Here is a 16,144-nt window from a genome sequence, read left to right on the forward strand (position 1 = left end):
GATCGCCGGATTTGTGGCGTCTATTTTGTGAGCGGGAATGAGACGCCGTTTGAATTTGCCGCGGCCGGGGCAACGCCTGGGGGCGTGGCTGGAAGCTAGGTCGCCCCCAGAGGCTAATCTAGCGCCGGTTCGCCCCCAAACCATTTTTTTTCGACGACGCCCTGGGAGGCTGAACGGCTGGAGATGCTCCGAGTCCCAAGGCGTAGGGCGTGTTGGACGAAATAATGGCCTTTTTTTTGAATTGTTTGGATTGTTTTCCACATGTTTCATGTGGTGACGAAATAATGGCCTTGACCCGACGAAACTGGGATATTGGGGGTCCGACTCGGCACCTAGAGTACAAGGCACTCTCCTGGTAGAATCTGTTATAGAATCAATCAAATCAAACACTACCATACGGAAATTAGTAAAGCGACACGATCTCTTGTTAAACAAGGAAAAGATCATGCCGGAAATCAATGGGGCGGATATAAACCGATCCGCCTCAATAATTGTTCATACTATTTTCCTTCGTTTCTACTCGTAGCAATTATTACCTTCCACGGTTATATAAATAAAAGGGTAGCCATATTATTGTTTCTGCTATTACAAGTCAAACAGAACATCCTCTTTCCCATCATCAACTCAACGCCGCCGTTAGCCAAGATGAGGACCGCCCTGCTGTGCGTGACTCTAATCTTGCTCATGCTATCATCATCATCAGGTACGGACTCGTTTGTTCTTACGCCTATAGTACCACATGCTTGGACAACCGATCCGACCACAAATTAGACGTGCGATTCTCTATTAATTAATACTCGTATATAATGATGTTTTTGCAGATGCTAGACCCGGAGAATCTTGCTTTGGAAGATATGTTGGGACGCGTGATCCATGCAATTCCACCAACTGTGACGATTCATGCCGCGTTGAGAACAAGGATGAACCTCTTTGTCAGGGGAGGTGCTCCCAGGTGGCCAAATGCCGTCCAATCGGGTGCCACTGCGACTTCTGCAGGTTCCCTTGATGCACGTAGATTTAAGATAGATAGAAGGGCACGTTTACAATGAATAACGACGCATCAAACTCTACTAGCTCGAAGGTTGTTAAGAACTTGAATTTTGTATTCTAGCAAAAGTTGTGTGAAATTACGAAGTAAGATTTCCTTTTTCTTTTTTGTGATGTTGCATTGCGCATGTGCACGTATGTTTACATGTAATCGTACCAAAACAAATACGTGGTGTTTGGTTCACCGAGTGATAGATGCTAAGCGAATGCGATGAGGCCTTGCTGCAGGGTGGAGGATGAGTCGCGAGAAGAAGGTGGCGGAGCCGACGACCGGGGGGAGGAGGCTGGACAGCTTTTTTTTTTGAGCATCGGTACAGACACAAGCGCTCATATACACGCGCATACACTCACCCCTATAAACGCACACACGCACACCCTACCCCTATGAGCATCTTCGAAAAACTGAGCCGGCACATCATCTTGAGATTTACGAAGTCACGGTAGGCGCCTCGTCGTCGACGGGAACGTCTTCTCCCATTGAAAACGCATCGCCGGAAATCCTGAAATAAATCCAGGAATAATGCAAGCACCAGGATTTGAACCCTGGTGGGTTGGGGTACCACTGTTCACCTAACCATCTCAACCATAGGTTGATTCGCAGGCTGGACAGCTTTCGTGGCAGATGAATTGGGGTGTAGGGTTTAGGTCAAATCAACGGGATTAATTAAGGAGATCGCTTAATTGGCCGCCCATTACGTATGTGTCTGATTCCAAAACCGAATCTCTGCCCTGTTTCTGTCTCCCTCTCCCTCCTCTCCGCGCACTTCATGGCATGTTTTTCTCCTCGTCGAGGGTGCTAAAATTGCGCTTAGATTTGTTTTCCTTGTCAATCCGGTACCATCACAAGTGTTAGCTGAGCCAAATTCAGCTTTGGCAAAGACATTATGGAAGGGGCGACCTCTTATCAATCCCGAGAGTACCATTTTTCTCTTAAATAAATATATGACGAGTTCTTGTTATAGCCCATAATCTAACAATTTTGCTCCAAAAAGGTAATCTAACAATCAGAGAAAAAAATGTTGGACAAACTATACATACTATTTGAACAAACTAGTAAATGTGTACGTGCAATGCACGTTGATACCAGATAGGCCAATAATTAAGAGTTAAAATATATATTAATGACATGTTGATATTAGGTAGGATTTTTTTTTAGAAAATGTATGATATTAATTGCATGTTAATTACGTGGATAGTGCTATCGTTAATATTTGGTATGCTATTGATTCCACACTAAACATGTTGAGCGCTCGATATAGAAGCAATATAGGTTGTTGGGTGCACATGGTATGATGGCTGAGATTAGTTGGATCTGTCTCTTTGGGTCTTTTTATATTGGTATAGATACGGTGCAATCTTCCAAACGCCTCATATGTTTCTATCAGAACTCTGAACCTTCTGAGCTGACTTGTAAAGTTACCCGTCATGTCTCGCAAATTTTCAGTAGTAATCACTGAACTCTGATATGTCGCTTCCCGGATTTGAAGTAACTTTAGGAACTACTATTGCAATTACACACATAGTTCCTGAAATCTTCGCCTCCTGTATTTGCAGTTTAGGGTAGTCACGCTACATTCGTATTTTTTTTATAGATACCTCAGCAAATGCATGTGAGCATGTTGTGGTAGGTTGTATCTTCTCTTCAACATAGTTTCCAAAATATGCAGCTGTAGCTGACAAAAGTAAACCATTCTGTGTTAATGATTTGTTGTGAAACAATCGCTCATCTCTGTAATATTTACCAGAACTGCATTCGCTTTGTTGGGAATATTACTTGAAATTGCATGCATCTGTCCTGTTAATCACAGGAGTTGGCCAATTTGGATAATGTCGAGCTGATCAAGAATGATGGAAATCCTTTTGGTTCTAAACACTTTCTATCGAAATCCCCCACTACATATGACAAAGGAGGGATGTTCAAATAGTAGATCAGTAACCAAACACTCACGTTATTCACACTTTTTTTCTTTCTATTTAGTGTTACTCTTACTTTCTATTCATGATACTATGTGGTTGTTAATTCTTAATTAGCTATATATGCCCGTTGTTTGGTGGTTGGTATGAAACTACAATTTTCCCTTAAAAAATTCACCTCGTTCGAATTTTGCTATCTAGTATTTTCACAGGATGACTCAAAAATTAAAATAACATTTTATTCTGACACATCATGTTACTGGAAATTTTGACCTTCTAGTTGAACACTATATTACCTAAGTGCGATATTATCACTCACAACTTAAGTACCGTGCTAAGATGCTATGATGTAAGGCATTTTTTCCTTAGTAAGATGTTGCAATTCTCTACATTAATAAACGCAACATATGAGGCCCTAATTTTCCTTAATTTTCTTTTAATACAAAATGACACGAATTTAGGTGTGCATTAACAAAAAAATACGAGGCCCACCAATTATTAATAAAAAATTATATTATTTAAATTTTCTCCACCAAGAGATGAACAAGTCTCGTCAGCTCCTAATTATCAGTACAAAATGACATCTGCCGAATTTGCTCCACCAAAAAGAACATGTCGGATCACTTATGATGCGGTTGGTAATTAAGCTTGGATATGTGTCCTTAATTGATGTTGGTTTCTATATTTTGAAGTACCTTTTCTTGACAACTTTTAGTTTTAAAGAAATAACTAAAGCATCCTATTTTCTTTACTAACCCAATGGTTGAGGTTTAGCATTTGTTCTCTGCGGTGGTTCAACATGGGCTTCACTGTACATTGCATTCTGTAAAACAAGAAAGCTCTGTGAGTTTGTTCTCTATTACATGTAAGAGCACATTCTCTTCTCTTCTTATTTTTTTCCTGTTTTCTGTGTTTCTTTGTATTTTCTCTACGTTTATTATTTTAACCCTTTAGATTAGATGACTTTGTTATTGTAAATGTGAAAATTAGTAGGAGACTGCAAAAGAATTGGTAGATTCTGTATATATCTGTTGGGTATGCTGCAGCGGTTTGTTTTCCTCGCATTTCCTTGATGTCTTTACTATGCTATTTTGCTTTTGAGTGTTGATGCTGTTTGGCGATTTAGCATGTTTTCTTGGGTCCATGGCATATGATCTTTGTTTATAATGACATGAGTGATTTGCAAATATATCGATCTCTAATGCATACATGAATACGTTCTTGCGATAAGTTATAAGTGTTACCAGTTGTGTCATGACCTTTGCAAACAGTAAGCACAAGAGCAATTGAACATGACAATTACAGAGTGATAGACCAGCAAATGATTGATTAGTTGAGAAAATTGAGGAAGGTAATCCTTCTACTTTTTTTCCGACTCAAGGGGCAACGTCCCCAGCTTCAATTAAGAAGCTGATAACACAGCAAAAGTAACAGAGGTCTTTTTTCTACCAAGCGCCTACTTTCAAGTCCTATACTCTGGGAACTTGGGAAGTACACAAAACTACAGTCAAAGAAACTGAAACAGCGTACATCTCTAGCAAAGCATACCAGGAACAAGGATAGCACCTAAGAAAGCAAAACCAGAGCACGCAACAACATCCTGATAGTTCACAGCACCTTCTTTTTTTCACCACTTCCAACGCATTGCTTCTTTTTTTCATTCCAGTCTTTGTCAACGATGCCCAGCCTCTATTCCTGTTGAATCAGACGCCAATACCAGCAGCAACTTTGCTCCGTAGCAAAGGATTTTTCCGAGCCTTTTCCCTGTTCAGAATAGACCAAGAAAATAACAGCTGAGATATGACTATTGCCAAACTATTAGGATCAGCAGGGTAAACACGCTGGAAGCAGGCTTTGTTTCTAATTTTCCACAACCCCCATAAAATCGAAGCCACTCCAGATGCCACAGCCTGCCTTACCACATTTCCTTTAAACGGCAAAATCCAATCATAAAGCTCTTCTATTTTCCCAGGCATCACATTACAATCTAATGCACAAGAACTTACATTCCACACATATTTGGCTACACTACAACCGAAGAACAAATGATCAATAGTTTCTTTACAAGAACAAAACCTACAACGCTCATCACCTGTCCAACCACGATGCACTAAGTTATCCTTAGTTAGAATACTGTCCATAAAAGCCATAGATTTTTTTAACTCTAAGAGGTATTTTAATTTTCCAAAAGCTCTTAAATTTACATTGAACCTGCTGCATCTTAAGAAAATTATACAGAGATTTAACCAAGAAAAATCATTTCTTAGTCAAAAGCCATCTACAACTATCTCGATCTTTAGATAACATTACATTAGCACATTAAGCTCGGCCCAAAGTTTAGCTGTTTCACCAAAAAGGACTCTACGAAATCTAATACAACCTCAACCTTCTTCAAAAACCTTAGCTACTGTAAAATTGACACTAAAAGTTAAATAAGTACAGCCTATTAAAACATCCCCTAAGTGAGTTATTGCCAATCCATAAATCTTGGCAGAAAAGAGTGTTTTCACCATTACCAACTACTTTTCAACAACATCTGAAATATCCTTTTTCTAGGTAACCTATTCTGACTGTTCTGCAACAACATGACCATCTGTTTTACTTGCACGGCTCTTTGAATATTCTCTAGTGTTGGCAAAGCAGATAGATAAGTTCTTGAATACCAAACAAAATAAAATCATAGATTGTTATCTCAAGCGTCATAGTTTTAACTTCAGGCCTACGACGGCACTGTTTACATGTATCAGGGTGTCAATGACTTGCATTCTGCAGGAAAGTTTAACAGGGTGCTAATTACTTGGTTGAGGGCCGAATGAAATGATTCCGGTGCAGAGTTTCATAAACAAGGTGTAAAAAAGTCGACCATGAAAACTAGATTAGAAGCATGTCTTAATAATGCACCTTCATTCTTCTCAGAAGTAGGGATTAGCAAGCATCCAAAGAACCAATGGGACGATAACTGATACGGTTGATTTCGTGGATGCGTTTGGCAGCCACGGGTACGCATCTGGAGGCGGCGTCACACACTTGTCACCATTGAAGTACACTCTTCTTGGAAAGGCCCATCCTGCCCGCAAGGTGAATGTTGACGGGTCCTTCCGGAATAGTAGCTCAGACTGAACATATCCATCAGGTCCAGCAGTCAAGAGATAATCATTGTAGTGCCTGATGCCCCATAACAGAGCGGTGTCATCTGCGATAAGAGGATTTGTTAATAGCCGAAAAAACATTCACAAGGAATATCAATTGTCCAGGGATGAGGTGCTCACTCATAAGTCCATAAGGGTTCAGAGCTGTGTAGTTGAAGCTGGTAATGCTAGTCAAGCTGTTGAAATTAGGGTGCTGAGCTACTAGGTTCCACTGCGAGTAATTCATCCCGTAGTTGAAGTTTGTCACTGTGATCTTTACTCTCCAGTACTCCTTGTAGTTAGCCTTCACATGCCAATGAACTCTTATTGGGCACATATGAGTAGTGCATTGGACCAGAGGTGCCAAGCCGTTCTTGTCTTGACCATTCATGACAGAACCAAGATAAGGTGAGTTTCCCCTAAAAAAGTGTAGCATCCACTGTCAGATAACTAAACAATAAGCTGGCTCTTCATTCTAGTTTATTATTTGGATTATGTCAAATGTAACTTACTCTACACAGATTCCTGGTTTTGTGCTGTTATCTTGGCAGCCACATGAGCATTTGGGGCAGGTAACAAGTGTGTCGCTGTAAAACACGCTGAGAGATAAACAACACGTGGGATACCTCAGAGCGCGAAACTGTGAGTAGGTACAAGTCACAGTCCATGTCACTGCACAATAAAATAAACAGTCAGATATGCATGCTAGTTACTAAGATATTCTTTCCATGCATCAAGAAATGTAGACAATGGCTTACTGTGGGCTTGAGTTTTCCTCCTTCCATCTGGTGTAGTGAACTTTGTAGGTTCATCTAACTTGGTTGCAGGTCCACAGGTATACCCTGGACCAGGGGCCTTCAGAGTGAAATTCATAGGCAATTCCAGAGTCTTGGCTGTGGTCCCTGATCGACCAACTGACACTTCAAAGCACACCACAGCATTAGCAGGGTCCTGTGCCAGTGAGCTGAGGACTCCACCTTTGCAGCAGTTGGCCCTCTGCCTATTGGAAGGTGCCCCGGGAAGCAGGTCGGCTATCTCCGGGTTCACCTTGCAGCTGTGAGGGATATCATATTTGAATTTGGAGCAATCGCCTTGCTCTGTAGCCTGTCCACCTTGCACATACCAGATTATCTCCTTCTTCGACCACACCCAACCGAGCTTCCATCCCGGTGGCTAAATGTGGCGGTACTGCTGATAGTTGAATAGTGAAACCTCAGCCTGGAGAAATTACATCATGTCAGCATTTGGAAGAGGATAAACAATGGAAAGGTACAGTCTCATGCCTGAGCAGTCATTGCTGTACAGTATGTATATTTCATAATGTGGAATTGTAGAGGGATTATTGTTGTTCAACAAGTGATTCATCCTTACCACATAGCCATCTGGAACCCAGCTCCTCACATCCCATCTGATTGTGATGTTGCCCGTTGGATCAAGGGGGTCGTAGGCTCCTGCAGAGAACAGCAGAGGAAAAAGTAAATAGTAAAAATGCTTTCGTGGCTCGGAGTAAAAATGTTAACTTCGTCAGACAGAGGATCAAGGTTGGATGTCCTGACAATCTCTGGTCTTACACAGTCGAAAAAAAACAGTTCTGGTCTTACAGAGGTAGGAAAAAGAAGAGAGGACATTTGGGAGGTGTTTATACAGAGGTAGAGCCTAACATGGAAGTTGACTACAGTCCGCTGAAGATGCAGGAACAGCTGAAGAAATACCTCATATCAATAACCAGGGAGAGATCAAAACAGTAAGAAATAAAAATTTAAATGAATAAGCATATGAAAGACTAGCAGTTATAACCCAAGACAAACCATAGCTCTAGCAAACCAACAAAAGACCAAAAGCACACTAAAAATTACAGTTAACATCACACTTAAATTCCACTATGATTTATAGTGTAAATTCACTGATAATATAAGTAATTACACTACAAGTCCACTAAGATTTATAGTGTAAAATCACAGATCAAGATAGAGTAAAAAACACTAAAAAATCCACTATGAATTACTGTGTAAATTCAAATGATAAGATAGAGTAATTACACCAAAAAATCTAGTAAGAATTACACTGTAAAAATACTGATAAGCAGAGAAAATGACCGCTAACAGTTGCAACCCAAGATAAACGCTGACTCTTGCAAACTAACAAAAGACCAAAATTACACTGTGATTGCATGAGTACACCTTCAAAATTATTAAAAAAACTGCTGCATATTACCACTGTAAGAACTGTAGATTACCACTGTAAATTAGTATAAGTTTGTCAGCCTTATTTGTAATTTACACTAGTAAATCAATTGAATAACAGTAGTATATTTACAGTTTTACGGTGGATTTGTAGATTTGCAATTTTCACAGTAAGAGAGTGCTATCATCTAACATTGACAAAACCCCAAAACTATCTAGAAAAATAATGTTACTCGACAAAGACAAACCAACCAAACAAAGACAAACCAAATAAAATTGCCCTAAAAAGTACGCTGTAACTGCTGTGCGACTTACAGTGAGTTGCACACGAATTACAATTAATTTCTCTATGATTTGCATAGTAATTGCCCTGCGAAATACACTGAATGTTGCACATGAATAATAGTAGTAGTTTCCCTAAATTTATAATGTAAAATCCCTCAAATTACACTGCAAATGCACTCAAATTACATTGTAATTGACCTGAATTTACAGTGTCGATTGCCCCTGAAGTTACACTTTTAGTGAAACTGCAAGTTAAGCAGTAAACTCCAAAAAAGGTTCTAAAAATGAATGCAATATACATCAAACCTAGTAGCAATCCATTTGACAAGCCTTTCAGGGACCTCAGTTCTGACAAAATAAAGAACACACTCCATCCCATATCTCTGAATAATATTCTTATACAGCCATCAACAACGCCACATAAAAGAACTTCCCAGAATATCTAGTAAAGGTTGAACAAACAGGAAAATCACTATATCTCTTATGTCTCTAAATGAAACAAAAAGGGAAAACAAATAAAAAACTAAGGTAGATTACTGTGGAAGATGATTATAAACAATACTGGTCTAAGTACATAGGTAACACTAAAGTAAATTTCTAAAAAAAGAAGTGACTAGTCCGATATGAAAAGAATTTGATGCAACTAACCACATTCTTTGTGCCGGAACATGAAAGCTTTCATTTCAAACATTTTACTTTCTGAAAAAAATAACAAATGAATGAAGAGGACTGTAAACCAAAGGAAGGTGGAAAAGGCATAAATAAAGAAAAATAAAAAATGCAAGGACTACAAGTAAACAAATAGCACGCAAATGATTCATATAGAACTTCAGTAGAGCTTTCTAAAAGTTGCCATCATCTACAAATAGTTCCTGCATAAAAAGAGATAGCCAATAAACAAATTAAAATGAACTAAAATAAAGAACTAAACCAAATGAGGAAAAGAACAAAAAAATAGACAAGAATAACTACCAACGACAACTCATTAAAATGAATCATAAACCACGAAGTTGCTGGGCACAAAAGGTTCATCGAAATAATCTGCAGTTTCAAAAGTTGATACTACAGGAACGTCCTGGTGAGAACCTTCCGTAGTCTACCCATTAAACTAATCCTATAAGCTTACATGACACACAAAAAGGAAGAGTTGAAAAAGAGTAAAGAACTTAATAGTGTAATTTAGAGTGTAACGTTCTGCAGTTCAATTACAGTAGAAGATCACAGTTTTACAGTTTGAATCACATTGTAATTTACAATTGATTTACAGTTAAATAACAGTGAAAATACATTATATTATAGTTGAATTACAGTGTAATTTACAGCAGAATTACAAAGTAAACAATACAGTAGAATTACAGTGTAACTGTAGTAGATCAATACTGTAATTTATAGTAGCTTTACAGTGCAATTTACAATAGAATTATAGTGTAAAAATACAGTAGAATTACATGTAATTGCAGTGGATTAACAGTATAATTTCAATAGATTTATAGTGCAAATTTATAGTAGAATTACAAATACAGTGTGAGCCAGAACCATACTCCAAATGTAGTGAACAAACAGGTACTACATAACGCCAAGCTAAACATTAAACAACCTAATATAGTGTGAGCATCGAAAGTTCCAATAGCCCGTTGCAACAACTATTTGTGCAGAGATAAGCATGAACAGAGACAATAACTGAAAGACACATTAACTAAGCAAAAAAAAAGGCAAACCAGCAAACACACACACACACAGAGATTTGGTTGCTTCATATATATGACTAAATAGATGAGTTCAGAGAGGGGAGGTTTGGCTAAAACACTACCTGCACTCCACTTAACTAGATCACAATTTTAGAAAGAATTATCGCAATAATCAACATGAAGAAGCACAAGCCCCACCGATACAGACCACAAATCCACACTGAAATCAAAACCTAGCCAAGAGGAATCAAACACCTACATCTACAGAGACAATGGGAGAATGAGGTAGAGCTCATATTTGCTACTCCAGCGGAATCAAGCCTCTAGACATACATCTACATCAAAACGGGCAAGGGGAATTAGACGCCCAGGGGAATCGAACACCTACTACTACATCTAACAAGAAAAAAGGCCAGGGCGATCAACCATCTGCACATACATCTACGTCAAATGTGCTAGCAGAATCAAAACGCCTGGGGGGATCCAAACACATACCACTACATCCACCACAAAAGGCCCAGGGGAATCAAAATACGTGCACCTTCATCCACATCAAACTTCAGGGGATCGAATCGAGTCAAACTACAAGATCTGGAAGGGACAGGAGCACCAAAATTGAACAGGGAAAGGGAGAACCACTACACGATACACACAAACCGAACTCACAACCACTGGAGTGGAAATGTTGAAGATGGAGGAGAGGGAGAGCTCGGATTGGCCATGGAGGAAGAAGAAATCGCAAGGACTCGCATCCTTTCGGTGCCGCCTAACGAAATGGGGAGATATTAAAAGGAAATTTAAAATAGAAGTGGAAAAGGCAGCGCGAGCTAACGGGCTGGCCCGGAAACTAAAGCGGACCCGAGATGAAAAACACCAACTCCAAGCGCGAATCTCCGCGCAAGATCGGAGAGCCACAAATTCAAACGAAGACGAATTGCAACCGAGCGAGAATCAAACACCCGCAGACAAAATCTAAACGGCCCACACATAGCAGCTGGATTTCAAAAAAAACCCAAAAGCCCACACATGCCAAATGAATTTTGGTTGCAAATACTACTCCCTCCGTTTCAAAATAGATGACCCAACTTAAAAGTAGTTATGAGTTGGAAGTACAGAACACAGAACACAGAATGACAACTTGAGAGTTGAGAAACATGAGAGGGAACGAAAGGGTGGTATTGGAGAGGCGTCAAAGAAAAAAGCACACCTCTCAACCATCTGGTCGCGGTTGCGTGCTACTAGAGACGAGAAGGGGAAGGACAAGGGCAGCTACAGGACGAGAACAAAAAAAATCAAAAATAAAGAGAAACCGGACGGTGCCGCCAGCGAGGGGAAAAGTAACGGGTCTGCTCGAAATTTTAGCCGGCCCGATAAGAAAAAAGAAGTACACTGAGGCGTAGGAACAACGATGACCTGATGAACCAATGATCCAGGCCATGGCGAGGAGGAGCAACGCAGACATGGCTCTCGAGCTTCGGGGAAGAAGAAGAGCGTGGGCTTGTGTAGCAGTAACATGCATGTTTGTGTATAGCAGCAGTAACATGCACCGGTGACGACGACGTGCGAAGGTAAAGTGGCGCGGCATGGACACGGGCGGGGCGGGGCGATTCCCTCGGTGACAACGACGCCGCCTGTGTGGCCGGCGCCAGTGCCACCATCTTCTCTGCTGGCTAGCGCACCAAGAATCCTGGCGAATCATGCCCCCACCCCCCGAGGAATCTATCTGAAACTAAGATTTTCATCTCGATCGATGCAAAGACCCAGCATGTTCAACAATCTGTAAGCTTGGTCACCGCGCGGTCAGATGTGTGCTTTCCTCGGCGCCTTCTGCAAATCAAGACCCACTACGTTGAGCAATCTGTAATTAATCCCGTGGCTTTTTGCTGCAGAGGTACACAAAGCCGTGGGAAAGCAGCCGTGCTCGTTCTGTATCTCAGCCTCTCAGGGTAGCCACACGTTCCGTGAGCCGCTGCGACGCGCAGGACGAACGAAGAAATGGTGAGTTGTTTGTCAGCATAACTGTATTTTTCTAGTTATTAAATGATATCGGCAATTAAGTAAACAAGTATGCAAGTAAAACATAATAAAATAGTATTGCACAACAATTGTTAATAGAAATTCTAATGGTACCATTCATGTCTTTTCTTAGCGTTGTTACCAACTAATTAGGGGTCAAGTACTGTATAAAGAAGTCTGACTATTTTCCGGAAAAAAAGTCTGACTATGGACGCAAAGTTTCTCAGCCCGAGCTCAAATGAGCTCGGGTGAACAATAAAATAAAATCTAGAAAATCTGATTTTTTTTGTGACAAACATCGACAAAAGTTTCAAGTGCTTGCAAAAAATTGTCATCGAATCACATTCCTAGAAGGCGTGGCAAAAACAAAAATCAATACTCTGAAAATACTACTTTCAAGAGCATTTTGGAGCATTGATCTTTTTTTTGCCACACCTTTACAGAGATGTGATTACATTACGAAATTTTGCAAGCACTTGAAACTTTTGTCAATGTTTGTCATAAAAAAGTACAATTTTTTTATTTTATTACTGTTCGCCGAGCTCATTTGAGCTCGGGAGTAGAAGGACACTTTCATCTGACTATTTATTTTCTACAAGAACATGGGCATTAGATTTAGGATCAAAGGAGTATAACATGAACGATTTGAGCAAGTCTATTCTTGCATAACCCATTAACATAATTTTGCACGCACTAACGAAAAAGTTTAGGCCCTGTTTGATAACAAAGTATATTCTAAGTATTTTAAGAATACTGTAGTTTTTAAGATTACCATAGTTTTATTTGCAATGAGTTGTTTGGTTGCCTCTGATAATTGTGGTTTTCAAACTGCAGTATTTGCTAAACTGTAGTTTTTTCTCTGCATAAAAAATAGAGCTCAAGACCTCTTTTTTTAAAACAGAGCAGCTGGAAAGAAGGGGTGGGACGTCCTTGTCTTCTTCGCTCGATCTAAAACAGAGCCATCGCTCCCACGCCGCCGCCGTCGCCTTTGGAGATATCTCCCTCGGCAGCCATGGGGAAGGAAAGAGACGAGGATGGAGAGACCAAAGGTGAGTAGACTCTGCCCTTCGCCCTCCCTCTTCGCTCGTCCCGCCTCTCCATGGTGATCGCCGGCCCCTTCCTCTGCAGTCTGCACGGCTGTGCCTTTCCTAACTATGGATGTCGTGCAGCTCCGCTCGAACTGTTCGTCTAGACTGCTAGCTGGATCTCTATGCTTGTTAATTCAACTCCGCTCGAGCTGTTCGTATAGTCTGCTAGCTGGATCTCAACGCTTGTTAATTGAAGACTGCTCGAGCTGTTCGTCTAGTCTGCTAGCAGTCTTATCCAGGACTTGTATACATGTCTTTAGAATCAGATAGGTTCACTGTCCGACCTTGTATAGAATATGGTTTTGCTAGTTGCTGGTTAGCTGAATATTTGCTCTGGATCAGTCCCATTTTTAAACGATTGCTTTGGATAAGTTCAGTCATGAACTTGTATATGCATGAACAAATGACATACTAGATACTACTGGAGATGCAGGCCTAGAGCCTTGAATTCAAACTCCTCCCAAAGTTGGCTTTTAATGCAAATAAGAAACTCAGCTGCAGGTTTCTCTTGCCTTATTTATGCATAAATTTCAAACTGTAAGCACTGGGAATTGTTTGGTGATGGCACTATTATTTGTTCTCTCAGAAGTTGATTTGTGGAATAAGTCAGAGATTTTTTGGTTTCATGTTGTATCCTTATCAATTTTCCTGATGTTTGTTTTGATTCGAACACTTAAATTGATGCATTTTGTTTTCCATTTGCAGACAAAAAAACACGAGCATCATGGACCACTGCTCAACTTGACCTGCTCGTTTCTATGATGAAAGAGTATGCAGATGCTGCTAAATTTCGTGGTCAGAACGTATACGGCTTCGATGATGGCCAACTCATCATCTTCTCGGTGTTTACGCTTCAAAAAATCCCCCCACATTGATGGAGCAACTAGGATGACTTACAGAGGATAGAGACGATCCAAATATCAAGTGAATGTGCCGAGCGTGGCCGCGCGATTCCAGTCCTGGCGCAGCTCTTCGTGCCCCTCGACAATGACGGATGACTGGCCAACTACGCCACGTGATGGGTCGCCACCTCCACGTGTAGCTCGGCTGCGCCTCAATGGTGACGCAATGAAGGCCAAGCCTCTCCGTCTGTGTGTAGCTTCATCACCAGATGAGTCATAGGTGAGGCCGTGCCTTGGGCGGTCTTTTTTGTATACACAAGATACCCGTTCGGTTGTTATGCAGGCTGATGGTTAGGGATATCCAGCTAGCTAGCTACAAAAGCTCAACAGAAATAGTATTCAACCGGCCAGCCGCTTGCACTGCTTACGGCTAGGTAGCGTGTTTGAACGCAACGGCTAGGCTGGGCAACAATACTGTGTTTTGCGGCAACAACCAAACAGGTCACAGTAATCTCAACACTTCAATATATTTTGGTATGTTAAAACTGTGGTATCTTGTACCCACTAACAAAAATATTGTGGTTTTCAATACTTCGGTTTTTCTAATAATTTGCTACCAAACATAGTAATAGCGTTTACACATGGATTGTATCCTTCCTTCGTCCCCCTTTATGCCAGGAGCATTCAGGAGGATAAAATAACGAAACTAGTGGCGGCAAATGTTTTGTCTTTTTTAGTCTGACTTCTTTTTGACATGAACCATGCATAATTGCATATAGCCGATTAACTGTGATTAAGTGGATTAATGTTGATCCAAATTAACGCAGATCATCTTTGAGGAATACAAAATGCTGTAAACCTGAGGAATGAAGAAAATATCAAAAAAGAAGTTTGTCTAAGCTGGGCAACGGCTAGGTAGCGTGTTTGAACGCAACGGCTAGGCTGGGCAACAATACTGTGTTTTGCGGCAACAACCAAACAGGTCACAGTAATCTCAACACTTCAATATATTTTGGTATGTTAAAACTGTGGTATCTTGTACCCACTAACAAAAATACTGTGGTTTTCAATACTTCGGTTTTTCTAATAATTTGCTACCAAACATAGTAATAGCCTTTACACATGGATTGTATCCTTCCTTCGTCCCCCTTTATGCCAGGAGCATTCAGGAGGATAAAATAACGAAACTAGTGGCGGCAAATGTTTTGTCTTTTTTAGTCTGACTTCTTTTTGACATGAACCATGCATAATTGCATATAGCCGATTAACTGTGATTAAGTGGATTAATGTTGATCCAAATTAAACGCAGATCATCTTTGAGGAATACAAAATGCTGTAAACCTGAGGAATGAAGAAAATATCAAAAAAGAAGTTTGTCTAAGCCCAGGTTCGAACTGGGGACCTTTAGTGTGTGGGACTAACGTGATAACCAACTACACCACCCAGACAAGCTGTGTTGTCAAGTATGGACCAGCTTTATTATTACAGCTCTGATGAATCGGATTGTGTTAGAGAAAGTGGGAAAATTAAGGAGCAGGTGTAGAAATCCGGCTACAAATTGGGCCACTGATCGTGCCGCATGCATCAGATCAATCACTGCATCGATCAGTAGGATACCGACCAGTAGTAGTTTCCAATGATGAACGCCGCGCCCTTGGTCGCCCTCGTCCTCCTTCCGGTGTCCCTCCCGGCTGAAGCATCGTAAAAAGAGAATTTTCTAATTAGAACAAGACGAAGGGACGATAGTTGGTCAAGAAAATCTGAAAGTCTACATTACCAACTATTATAAGCAGTTGTTTGGACCTCCGGAAGAGAATTCTGTGTCTACAATCTGAAGAGAATTCCTCAACTTGAGACTGACGAGAATGAGATTTTAACAGCTCCCTTTACGAAGAAAGAGGTGTTTGAGGACATTGCACAAATGGAAAATAATAAGGCTTCAAGACCGGATGG

At 40.6% G+C, this 16,144-nt stretch overlaps 1 long non-coding RNA gene, 1 other non-coding gene and 1 pseudogene across 2 annotated transcripts; 1 reads left to right on the forward strand and 2 right to left on the reverse strand.

The window, feature by feature from the left end:
* Positions 1 to 4,303: 4,303 nt before the first annotated feature.
* On the reverse strand, positions 4,304 to 11,042 carry LOC119269973 (annotated as a pseudogene).
* Positions 11,043 to 13,197: 2,155 nt separating this feature from the next.
* Positions 13,198 to 15,237, forward strand: LOC119272549. Its single transcript, XR_005134762.1, has 3 exons — positions 13,198 to 13,310; positions 14,055 to 14,625; positions 15,107 to 15,237. It is a non-coding gene; the product is annotated as an uncharacterized LOC119272549 (long non-coding RNA).
* Positions 15,238 to 15,565: 328 nt separating this feature from the next.
* TRNAV-CAC lies at positions 15,566 to 15,639 on the reverse strand. The gene has a single exon. It is a non-coding gene; the product is annotated as a tRNA-Val (tRNA).
* Positions 15,640 to 16,144: the final 505 nt, after the last annotated feature.

Source organism: Triticum dicoccoides, chromosome 3A (genome assembly GCF_002162155.2).
Source record: "Triticum dicoccoides isolate Atlit2015 ecotype Zavitan chromosome 3A, WEW_v2.0, whole genome shotgun sequence".
NCBI classification, from domain to species: domain Eukaryota; kingdom Viridiplantae; phylum Streptophyta; class Magnoliopsida; order Poales; family Poaceae; genus Triticum; species Triticum dicoccoides.